Source organism: Acomys minous, assembly GCF_964271855.1.
Source record: "Acomys minous genome assembly, chromosome: 4".
NCBI classification, from domain to species: Eukaryota; Metazoa; Chordata; class Mammalia; order Rodentia; family Muridae; genus Acomys; species Acomys minous.
In genome coordinates, this window is record NC_140486.1 from 50,864,851 (window position 1) to 50,889,617 (window position 24,767).

The 24,767-nt window shown below is 46.4% G+C and overlaps 1 long non-coding RNA gene across 1 annotated transcript; it reads left to right on the forward strand.

The window, feature by feature from the left end:
• Positions 1–13,009: 13,009 nt before the first annotated feature.
• LOC311596522 lies at positions 13,010–24,516 on the forward strand. The gene is made up of 2 exons (XR_014778865.1): positions 13,010–21,406; positions 22,469–24,516. It is a non-coding gene; the product is annotated as an uncharacterized lncRNA (long non-coding RNA).
• Positions 24,517–24,767: the final 251 nt, after the last annotated feature.

The window sequence follows — 24,767 nt, forward strand, 5'->3', positions numbered from 1 at the left end:
TTTGGTACCATGGGTCAGACTCTTGCCACCCCATTAACCCTTACCTTACAGCATTTCAAAGAGGTCCGTGTCATTGCACACAATCTGTCCGTGGAAGTCCGTAAGGGCAAATGGGAGACTTTCTGTTCCGCCGAATGGCCCACGTTTAACACCGGGTGGCCACGAGATGGCACCTTTAACCTTTCTCTCATTTTACAGGTCAAGTCCAAAATTATGGACCCTGGACCACACGGTCATCCGGACCAGGTCCCCTACATAATAACTTGGGAATCTCTCGTTTGTGACCCCCCCCATGGGTCAAACCTTTCCTCACTCAGCCCCCTCCTATCCCCACCTCTCTTACCACGCCCGCCTTAGCCCCTCCCCTGGCCCCCACTCCGGCGGCCCCCTCTAGGGCCGGTCTCTATCCCGCCGTTGTCCGCCCCCCCCTAAGGTCTTGCCGCCGGACGAGGGGCCCCTCCTTGACCTCCTAACCGAGGAACCACCCCCTTATCAGGCCCCAGCGGCCCCAGGCCCAGCCTCACCGGCCGGACCCCCGACTCCCTCAGCTCCTCCCTTGCCGGGGCCACCTGAGGATATTGCTCCCGCCGCAGCGCCCGAGGCCTCACCAATGGCCGGCCGACTCCGTAGCCGGCGCGAAGTTCCACCCCAGACCTCTCAGGCCTTCCCCCTTCGGGCTGGCACTGGTGGCCAGATGCAATATTGGCCGTTTTCTGCCTCAGATCTTTATAACTGGAAAAACAATAACCCTCCTTTCTCTAAGGATCCCTCCCGCTTAACTTCCCTTATTGAGTCTATTTTAGTCACTCATCAACCCACCTGGGACGACTGCCAACAGCTCCTACAGACGCTCCTCACCTCCGAAGAGAAGCAGCGTGTCCTCCTGGAAGCACGCAAGAGCGTCCCAGGAGCTAATGGGCGGCCTACCCAGCTGCCAAATGAAATCAACAGTGCTTTCCCCTTGGAACGACCGGACTGGGACTTCAACACTGAGGAAGGTAGGGCCCACCTACGTCTTTATCGCCAGCTGCTCATAGCGGGTCTCCAAAAAGCCGCCAGGCGGCCCACCAATTTGGCCCAGGTTAAGATGGTTACTCAGAAAGCAGATGAGACGCCGTCAGCTTTTCTTGAGCGTCTGAAAGAGGCTTACAGGGTTTACACTCCATATGACCCTGAGGACCCTCTCCAGGCCACCACTCTGGCCATGTCCTTTGTCTGGCAATCTGCCCCAGATATCAGACGCAAATTAGAGAGATTGGAAGAACTCAAGGAGAGTACAGTTCAGGATCTTTTAAAGGAGGCAGAGAAAGTTTATAATAAGAGAGAGACGCCGGAGGAGAAAGAAGAAAGGCTTAGGAAAGAGTCCGAAGAAAAAGAAGAGAGATTGAGAAAAGAAGCGGAAGAAAGGGAAAATGCTAGAGATAAGAAGAGACATAGGGAAATGAGTAAACTGTTGGCCACCGTAGTTTCAGGGCACCAGGATAGTCAGGGCCAGGGAGAACGGAGAAAAGCCCCTGTGGATAAGGACCAATGTGCCTATTGTAAGGAGAGAGGCCACTGGATACGGGACTGTCCCAGACGTCCCAAAGGGCCCCGTAGGGCCCCCCCTCCGCGGCTCTCCTCAACCTAGAAGACTGAAGAAGTCAGGGTCAGGAGCCCCCCCCTGAACCCCGGCTAACTCTGAATGTGGGGGGGCAACCCGTCACCTTCTTGGTGGATACAGGAGCTCAGCACTCCGTCCTCACCACCGCACCGGGGCCCCTGACAACAAAGACTGCCTGGGTGCAAGGAGCAACTGGCGGGAAGCCTTACCGCTGGACTACCGAGAGGAAAGTACATCTTGCAACCGGTAAGGTCTCACATTCTTTCCTTCATGTCCCGGACTGCCCATATCCCCTCCTGGGAAGAGACTTGTTAACCAAACTCAAGGCCCAAATTCACTTCGGAGAAGGGCACACTTATGTGACAGGACCACTAGGGCGGCCTATTCAGACTTTAGTATTGAACCTAGAAGACGAATACAGACTATATGAGACTGACCCCCCTGGGAACGATGCCCCTAGCCCAGACTGGCATGCCCTTTACCCATCTTCATGGGCCGAAACTGGGGGAATGGGCCTAGCTCACCAACAGCCCCCCATATTAGTACACCTTAAGGCTTCTGCCACCCCAGTCTCTATTCGGCAGTACCCTATGTCCCAGGAAGCCTACCTGGGGATACGGCCTCATATTTGGAGACTCCTGGACCAAGGCATACTGACTCCTTGTCAGTCTCCCTGGAATACCCCTTTGCTTCCTGTTAAAAAGCCCGGGACGGGGGATTATCAGCCGGTCCAAGATTTGAGAGAAGTCAACAAACGGGTTGAAGACATACATCCTACTGTCCCCAATCCTTATAATCTACTGACGGGGCTATCCCCAGACCATGTCTGGTACACTGTGCTGGACTTAAAGGATGCTTTCTTCTGCCTAAGACTGCACCCCTCCAGCCAGCCTCTCTTTGCATTCGAATGGAAGGACCCCGAATTGGGGATTTCAGGGCAACTAACATGGACACGGCTGCCCCAGGGATTTAAAATAGCCCCACCCTGTTCGATGAGGCCCTACACCGTGATTTGGCCGACTTCAGGGTACAATACCCAGACCTCATATTGCTCCAATATGTAGATGATCTCCTCCTGGCAGCCCCCTCTAAGGAGAACTGCCAACGGGGAACCCACGCCCTCCTACAAGTCCTGGGACGGCTGGGGTATCGAGCCTCTTTCAAGAAGGCACAAATTTGCCAGACTGAAGTGACCTACCTAGGTTACTCCATCAAGGATGGACAGAGGTGGCTCACCCGGGCTAGAAAACAAACTGTCCTCCAAATCCCGCCACCGCGGTCCCCCCGTCAACTCAGAGAATTTCTAGGAACAGCGGGCTTTTGCCGCCTCTGGATCCCTGGGTTCGCAGAAATGGCAGCTCCCTGTACCCCCTTACCAAGCCGGGAACGATGTTTACCTGGGGGCCCACCCATCAATAGGCCTTCGAGGCTATCAAGACTGCCTTAATCTCAGCCCCCGCACTGGGGCTGCCCGATTTAACCAAGCCCTTTGAGCTGTTCATCGACGAGAAGCAAGGCTACGCCAAGGGAATTCTAATCCAGAGACTGGGGCCCTGGAAAAGGCCTATAGCCTACCTCTCTAAGAAACTGGACCCCGTGGCAGCAGGCTGGCCCCCTTGCCTACGGATGGTTGCTACAGCCGCCTTACTCCTTAACGACTCTAATAAACTCACCATGGGACAGCCAATTACTATCTTGGCGCCCCATGCCATGGAATCCCTGGTCCGGCAGCCCCCAGACAGATGGCTCTCCAACGCCCGGGTAACCCATTACCAGGCCATGCTTTTAGACTCGGACAGAGTCACCTTTGGGCCAACGACCAATCTCAACCCTGCCACGCTGCTCCCTCTCCCAGACAGGCCCGAGGATCATGACTGTCAGCAAGTCCTGGTGGAAACCCACGGAACCCGCCCTGACCTCACTGACCAGCCTCTCCCTCGCTCAGACTTCGTTTGGTATACGGATGGGAGCAGCTTCCTGGATAACGGAACACGACGGGCCGGAGCGGCTATCACCACCACCAACCAGGTAATATGGGCCAGCCCTCTGCCCCCAGGGACCTCCACCCAGCGTGCTGAACTGATCGCCCTGACCAAGGCCCTGGAACTGGCAAAAGGAAAGAAGCTAACAGTATATACAGACAGCCGGTATGCCTTCGCCACGGCCCACGTACATGGAGAAATCTATCGGCGCCGAGGACTCCTCACCTCAGAAGGTAAAGAAATTAAGAATAAGACTGAGATCCTGGCCCTCCTGAAGGCCCTCTTTTTACCCCAGCAGCTCAGCATCATCCATTGCCCGGGCCACCAGAAAGGGGACTCCCCTGAGGCTCGAGGTAATCGGCTGGCTGACGAGACAGCCTGCCAAGCCGCTACAAGACCCCTCGACACTCTCGAGGCACTCTCCTTACAAGAGGACACCGGAGCGCCAGGACAGCAGGACCGGAGTTGGAAATTCACCAATGACGACATACAGAGACTTCACAAGATGGGCGCTCTCCCTAAAGGCCCCAAACATTGTCGGTATCAAGACAAGGTAGTCATCCCCTCAAAAGAGACTAACTATTTGATTGACTACTTCCATAAGCTCACTCATTTAAGTGCTCAGAAAATGAAGACCCTCCTCGAGAGAGAAGAGACGGACTTTTACCTCTTAGGAAAAAAGGAGGCCCTCCAGAGAGCCACTGACAATTGCCGGCCCTGCGCGTTGGTCAATAATAACAGGTCCTTGAACCTGTCAGGAACTAGGGTCCGAGGACACCGGCCAGGGACCCATTGGGAAATTGACTTCACGGAGGTCAAACCAGGTATATACGGGTACCGGTACCTGCTGGTCTTCATAGATACTTTCTCAGGATGGGCTGAAGCCTTCCCCACCAAACATGAGACGGCCAAGGTGGTTTCCAAGAAGCTTTTAGATGATATTTTCCCTCGCTACGGGATGCCACAGGTAATCGGGTCCGACAACGGACCAGCCTTCGTCTCCCAGGTAAGCCAGCAGGTGGCCAAACTATTGGGGATTAATTGGAAATTACATTGTTCATACAGACCCCAGAGTTCAGGACAGGTAGAACGCATGAACAGGTCTATTAAGGAGACTTTAACCAAATTGATGCTTGCAGCTGGCACTAAGGACTGGGTGGCCCTGCTACCCCTGGCCCTATACAGGGTTAGGAACACCCCTGGCCCACATGGGCTTACTCCTTTTGAGATTGTCTACGGTTCACATGTTCCTATTGTTCACTTCCTTGACCCAGATATCGGCTCCTTCGCCACCAGGCCTTCCCTCCAGGCACACCTAAGAGCCCTCCAAGAGGTGCAAAATGAGGTATGGAAACCCCTAGCCTGCACTTATAAAGACCAGCTTGACAAGCCCCTGGCCCCTCACCCATTCCAGGTTGGAGACTACGTCTGGGTCCGACGTCACCGGACCAAGAACCTCGAACCCCGCTGGAAGGGACCCTACGCCGTACTCCTGACTACCCCGACGGCTCTCAAGGTTGACTGAATTGCCACATGGATCCACGCTGCTCACGTCAAGGCGGCCAAAGACACAGACGGGATCACATGGAGAGCACATCAGACCGACAACCCTTTAAAGATAAGACTTTCCCGAACCTAATTCGCCCCATGACCCTCACTGTTCTCCTCCTAACCCTCCCCTGGACCCCGTCCGCCAGCCCTCATATCCCAGTACAACAAACCTGGGAGGTAACCAATAATGAAGGAGACACCATCTGGTCGATCACTGCGCTGCACCCCCCATGGACCTGGTGGCCAGACTTGACACCAGACATCTGTAAGCTGGCAGCCGAGTCATCCGACTGGCTCCCTGGCTCTAATCTCCCTGAATCCGGTGAGACTTCATGCTCTGGGGGCAGCACACCATCAGGCACTCTCCCCATCCATATACCCTCCGACCTTTATGGATGTTCAAACCAGTACACCCGGACTAATCTCCGGTTTGCCGAGTTCTATGTATGCCCGGGGCAAGGTCAATCTCGACAGCTTAAGCGTCAGTGTGGAGGGATCCCTGATTTCTATTGTGCTTCATGGGGTTGTGAGACTACAGGCGAGGCCTACTGGAACCCTTCTTCCAGCTGGGACCTGATCACGGTAAAGAAAAATAGCACCAATGACCCTAACTGCCCTCAGCCTTGCCAAAATAGCTATTGCAACCCTTTGGTCATCAAGTTTACAGAGAAAGGAAAACAAGATCGCCGATGGCTTAAGGGAAACAACTGGGGATTGCGATTATATGCCCCAGGAAGAGACCCTGGACTAATTTTTAAGATCAAGTTAACCCTGACTACAGCTCCCACTCTGGCTATAGGCCCGAACCCCGTCCTGACTAAGCCACATCAGGCCCAGCCAAGACCCCAGGTACTACCCCAACCCACGCCATCGATGCCATACTCAATGGGCCCTAGCACCCTCCCTGCCCCGAAATCACATCCTAATACAGGAAACCCACTTTTAGACCTGGTTACAGGGGCATACCAGGCCTTGAACTATACTTCCCCGGAAAAGACGGAGGAATGTTGGATGTGTCTCACCTCCCGACCCCCTTACTACGAGGGGATTGCCCTTATGGCCAGCATTACTAACTCCTCTACCCCAGACAATAGGTGCCTCTCCAATACCCCTCACCGTCTCACACTGTCTGAAATCTTCGGGAAGGGAACTTGCTTAGGGACCGTCCCCTCGTCCCATAAATCTCTGTGCAACACCACCTTGACCAGCACTCCAAAAGCTTCAGAAACCAGGTACCTTACCGGCCCAAATGGGACCTACTGGGCCTGTAACACTGGGTTAACCCCATGCGTCACGACATCCGTCCTTAAAATGTCCTCCGACTTCTGTGTATTGATTCAACTCTTCCCCAAGATCACATACCATGACCCCTCCGACCTATATCGCCACTTTGAGGGGATCAATCGCTACCCCCGAGAGCCAATATCCATCACTCTGGCACTGCTATTGGGAGGATTAACAGTCGGGGGGGTTGCGGCAGGGATCGGAACCAGGACTACTGCTCTCACTCAGGTTGCTCATTTTCAGCAGTTACAGCAGGCCATGAACGCAGACCTTCAAGCATTAGAAGAATCCATTAGTGCATTAGAACAGTCCCTGACCTCCCTTTCCGAGGTAGTGCTCCAAAATCGTAGAGGGTTAGATATCTTGTTCCTGAAAGAGGGTGGGCTCTGTGCAGCCCTCAAGGAAGAATGTTGTTTTTATGCTGACCATACAGGAGTAGTCAGAGATAGTATGTCTAAGCTGCGAGAAAGGCTCAAGCAGCGACAGTTGCAATTTGAATCAGGACGAACTTGGTATGAAAACTGGTTTAATAAGGCTCCTTGGTTCACCACTTTAATATCTACCATAACGGGCCCTTTATTAATTATTATCCTGCTCCTACTTTTTGGGCCCTGCATCCTTAACAGACTGATGCAATTCATCCGAGACCGCCTATCGGTTGTACAAGCCTTGGTTCTAACCCAACAATACCAACAGCTCCAACAGGTAGAACCAGAGGTCATTGAATGAAAGATTTCATTCAATTTACCACAAGAGGGGGGAATGTAAGACCCCCTCCCCTGTGCACCCGCCATAGCAAGCATAGCAGCAGTAACGCTATCTTGCAAGGCAAGACTAGAATAATAGGTTCCCGGGATAAGATGAGGCCTGGGGCCCAGAAGAAAAAAAAAAATAAAAGCATGCTGAGATAACAGAAACAGTTTGTCCTTGTCAAACAGGATATTTATGGTCAGCCATCTGGCCCAGAGAACGGGTAAACTCCCCTGTTCCTAGAGCCCATCTGATGACCGGGCCATAACCTCGCCTCATTTAAATTTACCAATCAGAGCCCTGTAACTATGCTTCTCGCTTCTGTACCCGCACTTCCCGCTAAAATCCCTATAAAAGGCCCCCGAAAGACTTGCTCGGCGCGCCAGCCTCTCCAGAGACTGAGACGCCCGGGTACCCGACCCCCTGCAATAAAGCCTCTTGCGTGTTGCAACCGAAACCTTGGTCTCGCTGGTTCTTGGTGGGGGTCTCCACGTTAAGACCACCATGTTGGGGGTCTTACAGTGGTGACAGGGACTGAGCAGGAACAACCAATGACAGTGAATATACTGGAAGTTCTTCTGGTCCTGCTCTCTGATTGGCAGGTCAGGACACTGCCCCCGTACCACGCCCCCCAGCACCAACTACAGGCACAGGCTATGACTCCAATTGTCCCCAAGTCTGTCAGTTTTGTGATCACATCTAGGAGAGAACCTCAGAAGAAAAGCCTTTCCTGCAAAGCATCCATGGAGTGGACATCTGTCTGTCCTAAGTAGTGACGTTGGCCTTTCCCAATTCTAAAATTATTGCATTTTGCGAAATAACATTATTTCTCTTCGTGGTGAGAAGGAGCCAGAAGACCACCTAGTCTACCCCTTTCATGACATGAAGGTTTGAAGACAGTGAATAAATAGGCTGAGACCCCAGTTACTGAGGCACTAATCACAGTATCGCTCTCTAGCATTTCTGTCCGTTGTTGCACTGTCATGTTCACACTGTAAAGTATAAAACTGCAATCGCCTACTGACTTAAAAAAATGATATATTTATTTATCATGTACAGTGTTGTGCCTGCATGTGTGCCTGCAGGCCAGAAGAGAGCACCAGATCTCCATTTAGATGGTTGTGAGCCACCATGTAGTTGTTGGGTATTGAACTCAGGTCTTCTGGAAGAGCAACCAGTGCTCTTAACCTCTGAGCCATCTCTCCAGCCCCACCTACTAACTTCTTATCATCTACATATGTATACTTAATGTTAGGAGCAAGTGCTGAGGTACCGTATTGGTTCATTAATGTGCCTTTACTTATCTACACAAGCCTCTTTATCTAGTGTAGTCTTAAGTTCAACACAGGTTTATTTTGTATCTCATAAAATAATTTTCTGAGAACACTATAAAAAGATTCATCAAGCCATGAGAGGGGGAAACCAGGTCTCCGCGAAGATAAGGAGAATGAGACAGTGACCATGGCCCTCCAGCAAGGGTCCCTTTCTTGGGTCAATTTGCTCCTTGAAAAAAAGCAGTAAACCTGAAATCTGTATGTAAATAAATAATCATGAGATATATCTTTGCTTACAAGTTCAGTTAACATGTTTCAGGGCATGTAGGGTCTTGGCCTGTGTGTTTGACAGATAAAAACTCTCTTCTATACTTAGTGCCAATCAAGACATTAGTCTGAGGGGCTGGAGAGATGGCTCAGAGGTTAAGAGCACCGTCTGCTCTTCCGAAGGTCCTGAGTTCAATTCCCAGCAACCACATGGTGGCTTACAAGCACCTGTAATGAGATCTGGTGCCTTCTTGTGGTGGGCAGGCACACGTGTGAGCAAATATTGTATAAATAATAAATAAATCTTTAAAAAAAAAGAGGGCAAGAAACAGAGAGAGCTGGCTGTCAGAGGGGTGAGGAAAGTCCAGAGGGACGGTGGCTTACTGTGGACAAGGCTGTGAGGTCCTTTCTTCCTGGTCTTCATGATTAAATGGAGGGGACAGATAACAAACAAGTGAAGACATAAATTCAGGAACTGACATGAGCATCATGGGTCTCATTAACCAAAGCATGTCAGCTTCCTAGGACTGCTGTGACAAAGGACAACTGTTGTTAATTTACCACTACAGCCTAATAATGTTTATTATTGGGCCTACAATTATTATTATGGCAGTATAACTGGCTAGCAATCAATCAAGACACAGACACCTGTTCTATTTTAAAATAGGCGTAGTTAACCTGGGGCAGGGCAGATATTAATCCTCTAAACTACCCATAGTGGGGCAGGTATGGAATACTTGCCTCAATCCCATGCCATCTGCTTCTAATAATATCTATCAAGCTACCTCCCATCCATAATCCCAAAAACTTGCTAATGTTCTTCATCTGGGCCATCCACGCCATCCACGTGCTTCTCTTTCATCAAACCCGTGGCTGCTTTCTTTCCCTCCCTTCTCCTCGGGTCTCCTTCTCAAAATTCTGTCTCCTCAAGGCCTGGAGCCTTAGCCACGCCAATCCGTTTGCCCTGCCTAAGGTGATGGTTTTATTAATTAGCATCAAATTACATCAGATCAACAGACAAGCTGATGATCACTCTCAAAAATTCTTGGGAACAGAAGTGTGTCAGGCCAGCATTTTTTTTTCTTCAGATTTTTGGAGTGTTTGCATAAACATAATCAAGTTTCTTGGGTGTGGGCCTAGAGACTATGCATGAAGCTCGCTTCTGTTGTGTCTTTCTCCTATACATATATAATCTGAAGGTGATTTTAGACATATTTGTGTACCCACATTTATGACTGAAATGTCTCATGAGGTTGAGTGTGGCATTTTCCACTTGTGGGGTCAAATTGGTACTCACAATGTTTTGGATTTTAAAACTTTTTTGTACCCCCAGATTAGGGATACTCAGTGGATATTAGAAATAAGGTGGCTTAAAGCAATGGAAGTCTATTCTTGCTGCCCCAGGGGCTCTGGGAAGAATTCTACAGCCTCTTGATAGTTTTTGGAAGTGTTCTACAATCTTTGGTATTTCTTGGTGTTCTGGGTAGGTTCGTTCGTTCGTTCATTTGTTTGTTTTGTTTTATGTCAAATTGACACAAGCTAGTGTTATCTAAAAGAAGGGAACCTCAATTGAGAAAATGCCTCCGTAAGATCCAGCTGAGGGCATTTTCTTAATTAGTAATTGATGTGGGAGGGCTAAGCTCATTGTGGGTGTGGCCACCCCTGGCCTATTCGCCCTGTGTTCTATAAGAAATCAGGCCTGTAATCCCAGCACTCGGGAGGCAGAGGCAGGCCTGGTCTACAAAGTGAGTTCAGGACAGCCAAGGTTACACAGAGAAACCCTGTCTCAGGAAAAAAAAAAAAAAAAAAGCAAGCAAGCATGAAAGAAAGCAGGCTGAGCAAGTCAGCAAGCCGCATTCCTCGGTGGCCTCTGCATCAGCATCAGCGCTTGTGTCCACGTTCCTGCCCTGCTTCAATTCCTGCTCTGACTTCCGCCCGTGATGAGCTGTTACCTGCACGTGTACCTGAAATAAACCCTTTCCTCCCCTAGTTGCTTTTGGTCATGGTGTCGCACCACAGCAATGGAAACTCTAAGACAGACATTGATGCCTGGACCGTAGGGTACTGCTGTGACAGACATGACCATGCTGGTGCTTTGGGGAAGCGTGGGGCAAGGGCAGTTGTGGAAGGACTTTGGACCTTTGGGCTTGAACAGCCATTCATTGAGTTGTGAGAGCTCAGTGGACTGTTCTGTTGGATCGTGTCAGAGGATGGAGGGCTGCCTTACAAAGTTCAAAGGAAAGTTTAGACTCTTTCGGGGCTGTTTGCTGTTTTGAATTAAGCATCAGTGGTTCTGGTCAGATGAGGCTGAAGAATCAGCTGTGATTTCTAAGAGATCAGTATCTCTGAAGCGAAACCATCCCTTTATTTACTCAATTGATACTGGTCAGCTGGAGCTGAGACATTAGTGACGATTAAGAAGATACCAACATCACTGGTATCCATCAGTGCGTGCCAGAGACAGCCAAGGTTATACTTCATGCTGGCAGCATCCAGGTGAGACTAATTTTGAAGGCAAGAAGAAGTTACTGAGAGAAGTTGAGGCTTGGCACTGTGACACAAGCCTGAAGTCACTGAAGAAAGCCCAGGAGAAGCTGTTAGTGAAAGTGTAGCCCAGGTACACCAGGAGACCCCAAATTTTGGAGACACCACTACCGCAGAAGGACAGCTAAGGGTAGGAGCAGCCGTGGATTGTGGGTCTGAGCCCAGAAGACAAGCCAGGTGCTGTGGAAAGGCTTGGAGAGTGTGAGTGAATTTCAGACATTGGACTGTGATTTAGTTACTCTGTTGGAGTTGCTTTAGCTTTGTGACTTTGCCCTGGTTCCTCCCGCTTGGAAGTAAGAAAGCAGTGAATTTATTTTTTATTTTATAGGATCCCACAGTTGAGATGCTTTCAAGTTTTGGAGTTTTATAGAGATTTGTATTTCAAAAGGAGAGAGAGAGAGAGAGAGAGAGAGAGAGAGAGAGAGAGAGAGAGAGAGAGAGAGCTTTTAAAGTATTAAAATTTATAAAGGCTGTGGGACTTTTAAGTTTGTAATATGTTTTATATTGTGACATTTATTAAAATGAGATTTTGAGGATGAACAAAAAAAGGGAAAGGTTATTTATTGCTAAATAGTGTTGTATAGGTCAATTGTCCTGGCTAGTTCTTATGTCACTTTGACACAAACTAGTGTCATCTGAGAGGAGGGAGCCCCTATCGAGAAAACGCCTGCATAAGACCCCATCCTCTCCAAGCTGCTTTCGATCATGGCGTTTCACCACAGCAACAGAAACCCTAACTAAGACACTTGCCTTAAGTGGCACCACTCAAGTCTCTGCTGTTGCTGTCACACGTCTGTCATCTGTGTGTCTGTCCATACAGTATTTCCCCGTCTCTGTGGGACTCTTCTTCTAAGGCCTGCTGTCCTCATCTCAACAGGATTACATCTGTAAAGATGACTATTTCCAGGTACCCAGGACAAGACTGTAATGTATCTGCTTCAGGGACACAAATCAACAAGCAGCCCAGGTGGGATATGAGAGCGCTGGGGGAGGGGTGTTGGATAAGGAGAAGCCTGAGCTAAGGAGACAACACCTGCAAGTGCCACAGAGCTATTTCCAGTACCTAAGGTGGCTGAAGCACCCTAAAATGTGACACAAAAGAGTGCAACTTTAACCCCTGGTAGACCATAGTAGGACAGTGCTTTCTTTCCAGTTAGGCAAAGAGCACGGGAGGCACCGGAATGGAAGCCAAGCACCTTTTTTTTTCCTAATATTTATTTATTTATTATTTATACATATTCTGCTCACATGTGTGCCTGCCCGTCAGAAGAGGGCACCAGATCTCATTATAGATGGTTGTGAGCCACCATGTGGTTGCTGGGAATTGAACTCAGGACCTTTGGAGGAACAGACAGTGCTCTTAACCTCTGAGCCATCTCTCCAGCTCCACCAAGCACCTTTTTTAGTCTAGGTCTGAGAGCAGGTGGCCAGGAGTGCTGGCAGTAGACTATCTTCGGGGTCTCCTGTGGAGATGAGCCCAAAGGATTTGCTGCTGCTGGAATAAACGTGGCCTGGGAGAGAATGAAAAGGATGAATGGAGTTTGAGGCGTTTGTCCTGAGCAGCCATGGGGAGGGAGTTCCCGCTGATAGATAAAGGGAACTCTGGGGGAGGAGGAGGTCTGAGTGGCATCCGGAGTTCAGTCTGGGACTGTTAAATTTAAGATGACCGCTGGTCTTCCAAGTGACAGGGCTGAGTAATAAACAGAATATTCGGAGCAGGAATTTTGAGGCAAGGGCAGGGCAGGGTGAGGCCACGTTCAACACACAAATGCAGCTAGGCGCCTCAAAACAGGCACGGTTAAGCCCTGGGGCTCAGATCAGGCATGAAAAGAAGAAAAAGAAGGAGAGCAGCTGAGGCGATGGTAGAGGAGTTAGGGACTACTAGACCCAGAACAGTGGATGCCCCGGTCAAGGCCAAGGGATAAAGGTTTTAAGAAACCATTAACAGTGGTGATCTCTCAGTGAAACAGAGGCAATGCTGTGGGCCTGGGTTAGGAGACAAGGGATCTAGCTGTTTCCCTATCTTCTTCATGACCTGGAGTGAGCTACATGGTGTCTAGAAATTAATAGAAAATAGTCTGCTTTGCCTCCACCATCAGCTCATAAGGAGTACACGAGACAGCTATACAGTACGGAGCACTTAGTGGACACTTGATTGGGGTTCAGACACTGTTCTTAGCACTTAAAATACATCAACTCAAATACCACAAAAATCAACAAGGTGGGGGCTGGAAAGATGGACCAACAATTAAGAGCACTTGATGCTGCTCTTGCGGAGGACCTGGGTTCAGTTCACAACACCCACATGATGGCCAACAGCCTTCTATACCTCCAGTTCCAGAGGGTGGTACAGTCTCCTCTTCTACCTCCATGGGCACCAGACATGCACGCAGAAGACTTACGTACATACAGGCAAAGCACTTGTACATACTGAATTAAAAACAAATATTTTTAAGTCCGTGAATGGTTATTACCATTATTCTCACACTGCACATACATATCAGGGAGCTACAAAACAGGTGAGTGACTTCCCAGGGCTGGTCAGCCAGGAAGTGGCAAACTGGGACCCGAAGTCAGTAATATTTCATAGTCTGAAATTTTTGCTACCTGTTTTTCTACACAATATATTATACAACTGCCTCTAAGATGCAGTAGTGATCATTTCCACTTTGCTTAAAATATAAATTCTTACATCTTTTTTTTTTTCTTTTCGAGACAGGGTTTCTCTGTGTAGCCTTGGCTGTCCTGGATTCGCTTTGTAGACCAGGCTGGACTTGAACTCACAGCAATCCACCAGTCTCTGCCTCCCAAGTGCTGGGATTAAAGGCGTGCACCACCACGCCCAGCTAAATTCTTACATCTTTAAGGCATTTGGAATCTAACTATTCACACAGTTTATTAGAAGTCATATATGCCCTTTGAGATTATAACGTGATTACATTCCTCCCTCCCCTTTCATCATATGCCCCTGCTTGCTCTTTCAAATTCATGGCCTCCTTTTTTCAGAAAGCCTTGTCCTACACCTATGTCATGTAGAACATTGTCCATGTTCTCTTCTGGCAGGTCCAGTGTTTCAGAACCCCCGCCTGCGGGGTTTGACTAAAACTCAGGAGGAAGGTCACCTGTTGAAAATGCAAGACACAAAGAAGGAGAGCAAGTCTAATTGATCAAACTCTCAAACTTTATTAGTCAGGCAGCAGCTTTTATAAGTCAGAAGGCAGGGAAGCATATTGCTTTAGCAACCCAGCTGCAGGCTTTTCTCAAAACACAGGGAATTCCAGGCAGGGTCATAATGTCCTGCCACACAGGGTATCTGGCTCCCTCTTTGTCTAGTCTAACTGCTAAACCACAACAGGGCTGCTCCATCTCTATCTGTCTGTAGTCTAACTGCTGACCCACAACAGGGTCAGCTAGTTTCTGGTGAAAGGCAAGCTCTGGGAAAAACAGAGACTTAAAGGTGCAGACTCTGACAAGATGGCTGAACATTGGCCATATGGCCTATTGTCCCCAACAAGGTTCCACACTTAGATGTCAGATCTATTTAGAGTTAGCTTTTGTGCAAGGTGATGGAATTGTGTCTAACACGTGAACATCCAGCACCAGCATCTGCCCCCAGCATGTGTATTTAGCAACCTTGTCAAGCATTAGGTGGCTGAGGTTATGTGTACTTACACTAGGGTGTTTGATTTGGTCTCATTGGTCTGTCAGTTTTGTGCTAGTAACATATAGTGTTTATTACTATGGCTCGGTGATGTATCGTAAGGTCTGGAGTTGTCAGCCCTCCAGCATAGTTCTTTTTGCTCAGGATTGTTACAGCTACCTAGGATCTTTTGTGGCTTCATTTGAAGTTTACAGGACCCTTTTCCCCTTCTGTGAAGAAGTAGATGGGGATTGTGGTTGAGATTGCATTGGACCTGTAAGTAGCTTTTGGTAAAATGGTCATTGTCGCAGTGTGCTATTTCTATCAATCCATGAGCATGGGGTGTGTCTTCCTATTTTCTAGTGTCTTTCTGTATCTTTTTGTTCAGAGGCTTAGGTTTTTTCATGGTAGAAGTCTTTCCCTCTCTGTTTGGTTTCTTCCTAGATGTTTTATTTTCTTTGTGGCTGCCATGAATGGGACTGAGTCTGTGATCTCCTCTGTATGTTAGTGGTGAGCAGAAAAGCTTCTTTTGTACGAGTTGATCCTGAACCCTCTCATACTTCTGAATTTATCTTTTTTTTTTTCTAGAAGTTGTCAGGTAGATTGTTTTGTGATCTTTGATGTATAGTACCATGCCATCTGCAAATAGAGATGATTTGGCCTCTTTATTTGTATCACTTCCCTTCTCCTGCCTATTGGTCCAGCTAGGGTTTATAGAATGATCCTGAAAAGCAGCGGGGACAGTAGACATCTCTGTCTCATTCCTGCCATGAGTGTGGTTGCTTCAAGTTTTTCTCCATTTAGGATTATTTTGGCTATGGGTTTTTCATATTTAGTTTTTATCGTGTTGAGGTATGTTCCCTGTAGTCGTACATTCTAGGAATTTTATCATGAAAGCAGATTGGATTTTATCAAAGGTTTTTTTCCCCTGTATCTATTGTCATAATCAAGTGATTTTTTTCTTCAAGACCATTTATGTGGCTTATTACATTTATTGACTTGTGTATGTCAAACCATCCCTGAATTTTGAAGATAAAACCAACTTGGTCATGGTGGATAATCTTTTTGATGGATGTCTGTATTCTTTTTGCAAGTATCTTATTGAATATTTTGAATCTGTGCTTATCAGAGATGTTGGCCTGTGTTTTTCTTTTGTTATATTTACCTGGTTTGAATGATACTGGCTTTGCAGGAGTTTGGGATGTTCCTTTTGTTTCTTCCTGCTTTGTTTTGTTTCGAGACAGGGTTTCTTTGTGTAACCTTAGTTGTCCTGGAAGTCTTGCTTTGCAGACTTGGCTGGCCTCGAACTCAGAGATCTCACAGGCCTGCCTCTGCCTCTCATGTGTTGTGATTAAAGGCATATGGCACACCACCCCTATTTCAATTACTTGAATAAAGGATTGGCTGTGTATCTTCTTTGAATGTCTGGTAGAATTCTGTTGTGAACCCATCTGGTCCTGGACTTATTCCTGGTAGGCTTTTTATTACTTAAAAAAAAAAAACAAAAAAAAACTACTTCTTGTTTTAATTTTGGTGGTTTGGCTGAATCTAGAAATTTACCCATTTTTTTTTTTAGGATTTTTAGCTTAATAGAGTACATAAGTTATATGACCATTCCCATATACTGAATTTTTTGATGTCTGTTGGAATGTTTCCCTGTTAATTTCTGGTTCTGTTAATTTGGGCCCTCTCTTTGTTTCTTTTCGTTAGTAGGGACAAAGATATGTCCATTTGGTTTGTCTTCTCAAGAACTAGCTTTAAATTTGTTGATTCTTTGTATTGTTTTGTTTCTACTTCATTGATTTATGCTCTCATTTTTTTTATTAATTCTTGCCATCAACTGGATTTGGATTTGGTTTGTTCTTATTTTTCCAACTTTTTGAGTTGCATCATTAAGCCATTTGTTTGTACTCTTTCTGATTTTTAATGAAGCTGCTTAGAGCTATAAATTTCCCTCACAAGACTACTTTCAATATGTCCTAGAAGGTTTATTGTGTTATGTTTTTATTTTCATTTAGTTCTAAGAATTTTTAACCCATTCATCATTTGATAATGAGTTGTTTAATCTCCATGATTTTAAGTTTTACTGCACTGTGGTCAGATAGGATATAAAGTGCTATGTCAATTTTTTTTGAATTTACAAGGATGTGTTGTGTGTCCCAGTCTGTTTTAGAGAAGCTCCCAAGTGATGCTGTGTAGACTATGTGTTCTTTGGTGTTTGGGTAGAATGTTCTGTAGCCATCCGTTAATCCTATTTGATGCATGATGTCAACAAAGTCTGATGTTTCTCTTGAGCTTTTTGTCCTGATGACTGTTTATTAGAGAGTGGGATATTTAAATCAACTACTAATAATGGATTGGTGTTAATTTTTGTCTTTAAGTATGATGGTTGATATTTTATGAAATTTGAAGCTCCTGAGTTTGTTCCATATATATTTAGGATAGCAGTGGATAGTACCGTTTCCTTGATTAGAAGAAAGTGTCCTTATATCTTTTGAGTAGTTTCAGTTAGAAGCCTTTTTCATCAGATATCCATGCCTGCTTGCTTTCTGGTTCCATTTGATTGGAGTGCTTTTGTCCAGCCTTTTACTCTACAGTGGTATCTTTCTTTAAAAATAAGATGCTTTTTTCTTGAGGTCTACAGATAAATGGATTTTTTTTTTATCGATTCGTTCAGCTGGTGTTTTTTAATTGAAGAATTGAGGCCACTGAAATTTAAAGTTATTATTGAAATGTTTATGTTAATTGTCATGTTGTTGAGCTTGAGGTATCACAATTTGTTTTCTCAGTGGTGTTTTTGTGTTTTAATAATTATGCCCTCATATTTCTTTCCAAAGACTCTCTTCTAAGCCCATTAGTCTCTATAATGCTCCCTGTATTTTACTTATGTTTGGTTTCTTGGGTATAAATTTTTTTTGGCCAGTTATTCTGTGCAAAGTTTTCTTTTCCCTTTGATTATGGGAGATAGTCTTGTTGGGTATGTTAATCTAGGTTAGTAGACATAACCTTTTAGGACTTGTAATGCATTGTTCCAGGCGCTTTTGACTTTGGAAGTTTCCATTGAGAAACTTTTCTCAATGTTTTTCAACTGTTATCTGATGGGTTTTTTCTCCATATGTGACTTGTGATTTTGTTCTTGTAGCTTTCCATATACTTTCTTTGTCCTATATACTTAGTGTTTTAATTTTAATATGACATGGGGATTTATTTTCTGGTCTTGTCTACTTGGTGCTCTGTGTGCTTCTGGTGTTTGTTTTGTTTTGTTTTAAAGATTTATTTATTTAGGTATACTGTGTTTTGCCTACATTACATGTACACCTGCATGCCAGAAGAGGGCACCAGATCTCTTTATAGATGGTTTTGAGCCACCATGTGGTTGCTGGAAATTGAACTCAGGACCTTTGGAAGAGCAGCCAATGCTCTCTTATCCTTTGAGCCATCTCTCCAGCCCATTTCTGGTATTTGTATGGGTGTGTCTTCCCTAGGTTTGGGGAAGTTTTCTATGATCTTGTTGAAGATCTGGTCTATGTCATTGACTTGGTATTCTTCTCCGTCATCTATGCCTATAATTTGAAGGTTATCCCAACATTTTCCATGAGTTTTGTTTTTATAGTCCTTTCTTACTTGGTCTAGATCCTCTGCTTTATCTTCAAAACCTGAATTTCTAACTTCTACTTGATGCATTGTACTTCTAAGGCTTTCCTTTGAGTTTATTGTTAATCTATTAGGGCTTATAATTCTGTCTTCATTTCAGCTTGATTCCTTTCAATGTTTCTATCTTCTTATTGAATTATGTTCTGAAGTCCTGGGTTGTCTTTTTGTCATCTGTCAACATTGTGCTTGTGTTTTCTTGGGCATCACTCAGGCATTTATTCTACTTAAACACTTTCTCCTTAATTTCATTAAGCTATTTCTTTGTGTCGTTAAGTTTATTTTAAATTATGATTCTTCTTCTAAAGTCTATGTCCCGTAGTTCATCTAAGTTTGGCAAACATTTCTACAGGACCGGTAGGTTTCAGAGAAAAGATACTGGCTTGATCATTCATATTGTTGGTGTTTTTACAATGAAATGGGGCGGGGGGCATCTGAACTTCTTTGTTCTAAGTCTGTTACGGTCAGAGGAGGTTGGATGTGTGAGAGGGTTGAGTCTACTGATTGGAAATGGCTTGGGTGGAATGAAGTCAAGTGGACAGAGGGGACTAGGGTGATGTGCAGGATGTGCTCCTGTTATAAGCCTGGAGTATGGGGGTAAATCTAGCTAGGTGGAAAGATTGGGTATGGTGTGGGAGGGTCCCGTAGGTGGGGAATAGGGAGAAATGGTCCTGGCCAAAGCTTAGAGCTTCTTTTCATTGTAGGCAGGGAGGTCAGACTAGGCTGGCTGTTTGTGGGACTGATGGGTTCCAGGAAAAGGCATGCATACTACGTCAGGGAGGTTCATTGAGCTAGACCCTGGAAGAGGGCCTGGGAGCTCTGAGTACTGAGCCAGGTGGTTGAAGGCAGTTCAGAAGGGACCTGTGGGTTGTTTCCAATAGGATAGATTCTGTTGGAAGTCCAGAGATTGGCTGCAGTGCAGGCCGATGTGAGAAGTGATGCTGCTTTAGAACTTTAGACATGGAACTTAGGTATCATTCAGTTCCAGAGTGCTGGGTACCTCTGAGGCTACTCAAATGGCTTTTTGATAAGGAAGTTGCTGGGGACTGAAATGAGTGCCTCATGTGCACTAAGTATGTGCTTTGTCATTGAGCTACACCTATGGCGCCTTGGTTTCCTTTAACTCCCATTAAACTTTGGGTTATTTTCATAATCAGGCAGGCCAATAATACAGTTAGAGTGACTAGGGTCTATTGGCCAAAAGGACGGGCTTATTCTCCATGTAGAATAACAAATCTTTGGATGGGTGATAACCAGAGTAAACTGCTGTTGTGGAGCAGTATAGCCACACAGGAAGTGAGAGCTCAAAAGTCAAGTAGATAGATGGCTCTTCTTGGTTGTCAACTTGACTATGCCTGGAATTAGCTGAAACCCAAGTGACTGGGTACACCTGTGAGGGGTTTTCTTCTTAGAGTCATTCTGTAAGTTCTGTTCCTTCAGAGGACACAGGCGAATACAGATTTTGCGACCAGAAGTGGTTCTAGAGTAACATACATATAAGCATGAATTTTCGTAGTATCTGGAATAGGCTTTCTGATTTGCTAACACTTACAGTTACCAAAGTCTCTCCAGTTACTGAAGCCTCTCATCCAGAAGCTCAAAAGAGTACAAAAAGTCCATGGTGTGACCTGTTTACAAGCCGAAGGATACAAATACGTTTGATTATACTGAGCCAATGGATTTGGTGATTCCACATATAAAACTTTGGACAATTTGTGGAAAATTAAGGAAAATGCTGCTGCTGGTTGGTTGCTCCTAGCATTTGTGGATAAAATGACAAAGGAAAAGAAGTAGTTCTGTGGTAAAATTAACCAACCTCGAGCACCTCAGAATATGGTGAAGGACAACAAAGAGCTCAGTGATGGGGCTGAGCAGTCCCAGACGCTCATCAACAGTCTAGAGTTTTCAAAGTGTGCCCTGGAAGAGAACCTTCTCTCCAGCAGCCACGGAGCTCAGGGAAAAGCAACCCAAAGCCCTCGGTATCATAAGGCTGGATGAAGTACAGCCAAAATTCAAGTCCCAGTCTTGGAGGGTATCAGCAATCAAAGTAAGCGCAATTATTGGTAAAGAGTGGGATCTTGTGACTTGGGGTGCAGGTGCGTGGGAGGACCACACTGAGACTGAGACCTCTGAACCCTCAAATTCTCAAGTGTTTATTTCACTAGAGGAAGCAGTCTCCTCACCACTAGCAAAAGGTGTACTCATGCCCTGACTCTCTAAACTATCACCATGCTGGCCAGTTTTATGTCAACTTGACACAAGCCAGAGTCATCTAAGAGGAGGAAATCTCAACTAAGAAAATACCTCCTGCCAGGCCGTGGTGGTGCACGCTTTAATTCCAGCCCTCAGGAGGTAGAGGCAGGCAGATCCCTGTGAGTTCGAGGCCAGCCTGGGCTACAAAGTGAGTCTAGGACAGCCAGGGCTCTGTTACACAGAGAAACCCTGTCTTGAAAAAACCAAACCAAACCAAACTAACAAAAGGAAATGCCTCCATAAGATCAGGCTGTAGGAAATCCTATAAGGCATATTCTTAATTAGTGATTGATGGGGGAGGGCCCAGTCCATTGTGGGTGGTGCCATCTCTGGGCTGGTGGCCCTAGGTTCTATAAGAAACCAGGCTGAGCAAACCAAGGTGGGAGGCGGAAAGCCAGCGGACCAAAGGCAAAATTGCATCACTGGATGACCTTCAGAAATTGGTGCCAACACCAGGAACCTGAAAGGTGCAAGGGTGGTGGTTTCCGCCACATCTCCCTTTTACTCTCCCATCTGGTCAGTGCAGAAGACAGATGGATCGTGGAGAATGACAAGTGACTACTGAAAACTCAATCAAGTAGTGACGCCAACTGAACTGCCGAACCAGGTGTGGTATTTTTACTTGAGCAGATTAACTTATCTCCTCGTACATGGTATATAACTACTGATTTAGCAAATGCCCTTTTCTCAGTACCGGTCCATAAGGACCACCAGAAGCAATGTGCTTTCAGTTGGCAAGGCCGGCAGTGTCCTACAGTTTCACCTCAAGGATATATTAACATTCCAGATCTGTGTCATAACTTTTTCTTTCTTTATTTATTCACTTTATATCCCAGTCATAGCCCCCTCCTCTCTCTCCTCCCAGTCCCACCCTCCCTCTCCCATCCCCTCTCCTATTCCTCAGAAAAGGGGAGCCACCACCCCAACCCCAGCTCATCAAGTCACTTCAGGACTGAGTGCATCCTCTTCCCCTGTGGCCTGGCAGGGCAGTCCCACCAAGGGGAAGGATAAAAAAGCAGGCAACAGAGGACAGCTCTGCTGGGCTCCTGTCTGTGAGCATAGCATAACTTTGTTCGGAGGGATCTGATTGTCTCTTCCACAAAATATCACACTGGTCTCCTATATTGACAACATTATGCTAATTTAAAAAATTTAATTAATTTATTCAGATTACATCTCAATTGCTATCCCATCCCTTGTATCCTCCTGTTCCTCCCTCCCTCCTGCTTTCACCCTATTCCCCTCCCCTAGGTCTATGACTGAGGGGGACCCTCTTCCCCCACTATATGGTCATAGGTTATCAAGTCTCATCTTGGTAGCCTGCTTATCCTTTCTCTGAATGACACCAGGCCTCCCCACCAAGAGGACATGGTCAAAAATGGGGCACCGGAGTTCATGTCAGAATCAGTCCCTGCTCTCCACTCAGCTGCAGAGAATGTCCTGTCCATTGGCTACATTATGCTAATTTAACCAAGTGGGCAGGAGGTAGCAGCCACTGTGGACTTTTTGGTAACACACATCCATATCAAAGGATAAGAAATAAGTCGAACCAAAATTAAATGGCCTTCTGCCTCTGCAAAACTCTTAGGAGTCAGTGCTATGGGACATGCAGAGTTATTCTTTCTAAGGTCAACGATAACTTATTGCACCTGTCTCTTCCCACAACCAGGAAAGAAGCACAAAGTTTAGTGAACGCATTTGGATTCCAGAGAGAGCCCATTCCTTACCGGGGTTTTTACTCCAGGCCATCTACCAAGTATCTTAGAAAGCTGCTGGCTTTGAGTGGGGCCTGGGACAGGAGAAGGCTCTTCAACAGGTCCCAGCTCTGGTGCGGGATGCTCTACCACTTGGACCACATGATCCAGTAGACCCTTTGGTACCTGAGATGTCAGTGGCAGGTAGGGATACTGACTGGAGCCTACAGGCAAATCACAGAAGAGACATTTGGGATCTACCATCATATGTAGACATCTAGTCCCCCTTTGAGAGACGGCTTTAGTTTGTTATTGGGCCTTAATGGAAATGAACATCTGACAACAGGCTGCCACGTTGCCATGTAACCTATGCTCCTCATGAGCTTGGCGTTATCTGACCTACCAGGCTATAAAGTATCTGCACAGCGGCCATCTATTATCACATGGAGGTGGTGTGTATGTGATGGGTCCTGACCAGGGCCTGGCGGCACAAGCCAGTTACACGAAGTTGCCCAAGTGCTTATGGATTCTACTCCCATTAGGATGCTGTCCACTGTCAGGGATGCACCTATAGGTTATAGGGTGTTCCCTGTGATTGGTTTACTGGTGGTTCTGCATATTCTACAGGCACCGCCCCAACTGGACAGGTACAGCATTGCAACAACCTCTTTCTGGGACAACCCTGAAGGGCATCAGTGAAGGGAAAGCTTCACAGTGGACAGGACTTCAGGCAGTTCACATGCGTGTGTATTTGGAAGGAGAAACGGCTAGACGGGCAACTGTTCACTGATTCATGGGCTGTAGCCAATGGATGGATTGGATGGTCCAGGACTTGGAAAGAATATTACTGGAGAATTGGTGAGAAAGGCATTTGGAGAAGATGTATGTGAACAGATCTCTCCAAATGGGGGAAGGGTGTGAAGATTTGTGTCCCATGTAAGTGACTTCAGCAGAGGAAAATATCAATAATCAGGTGTATTTGGATAGTCAACCTCGACCCGCAGCCATCCCTGTCATTGCCCAATGGGCCCATGAACAAAGTGGCCATGGTGGCAGAGATGGAAGTTATGTATGGGCTTAACTACACGGACTTCTGTACACCCAGGCTGGCCTGGCTACAGCTACTGCTGAGTGCCAGATCTGCCAACAGCAAATGCCAACACTGAGCAGCCCCAGGTATGGCATCATTCCTTGGAGTCACCTGCCAGAAGGTTGACCACACTGGACCACTTTCTCCATGGCAGGGACTGCTGGGAATTGAACTTAAGACCGTTGGAAGAACAGCCAGTGCTCTTAACCTCTGATCCATCTCTCCAGCCCTGGAATACATTTGAAAGCATCTTGAAGGTTCAAATATAAGTGGACCTGAGGCTGAATCAAAGACGAACATCCAAAATCAAGATAGGGTATGATGTTGACTTTATACCATTAAATACCATTTGTTTCATGAACAGTGAGGACCTTATTTAAAGAAAAATAAAAACAAACAAACAAAAACAGATGTGGCCTCTAAGGGCCTATAAAACACAAAAAATGTGGCAACATCTAGTCATAACCTTGTATCAAACAGCCACAGAAAACTGTGACTTATTTGACACCAGAGTTCTAAGAAACAGACTCTTGAAATTGTTCTCAGAATGCAGCTCCTGCAGCCAGTAGGACACCTGGTCTGTGTTCTCTTTCCTATGAACCGCATTCTCTTCAGCCTTCCGCAGCTATGAGGCTAGGTGTCATGAGGGTGTGCTTCTGCGGAACCAGGTCAACATCAGGAACTTCCTGGAACAAAGTTCAAGTGTTAACACTTCTGCCCACATTTAATCTTCAGGCTACTTTACTTCTTCTACTGAACAGTGGGCTGTCCTTGTCTCTAGTTGTAAATGTGGGGAATTATGAAGAAGAGAGGACTCCAGCCTGCAGAGGCCCCGCTATGTGAAATAGAATCCAAGTGGAAACACTGCATGTGTTTGGTTTTCCCGCTTGCTGGGAGTGTCACAAGTCACTCATTAAATATGCAGTGAGGTAATGTGTCTGGCTGTACTCATTGAAACACAACATTTTTGACAAAATAATACCAACATGGAAAAAAAAAACCCTACCCACCCTCTCTTTAGGACTGGAGGTTACAAAGTCCTTTGCTGCCCACTGGTTTTCCAAAGGGTATTTGTTTTGGCATAGATACTGCCTGCAAGAACTCTCTCGATGGTGAGACCAGGATTTGAGAAAGTTAGTTTTTAAACCAACATTTCAATATATTGTCACAATGAGTTTTTTTTT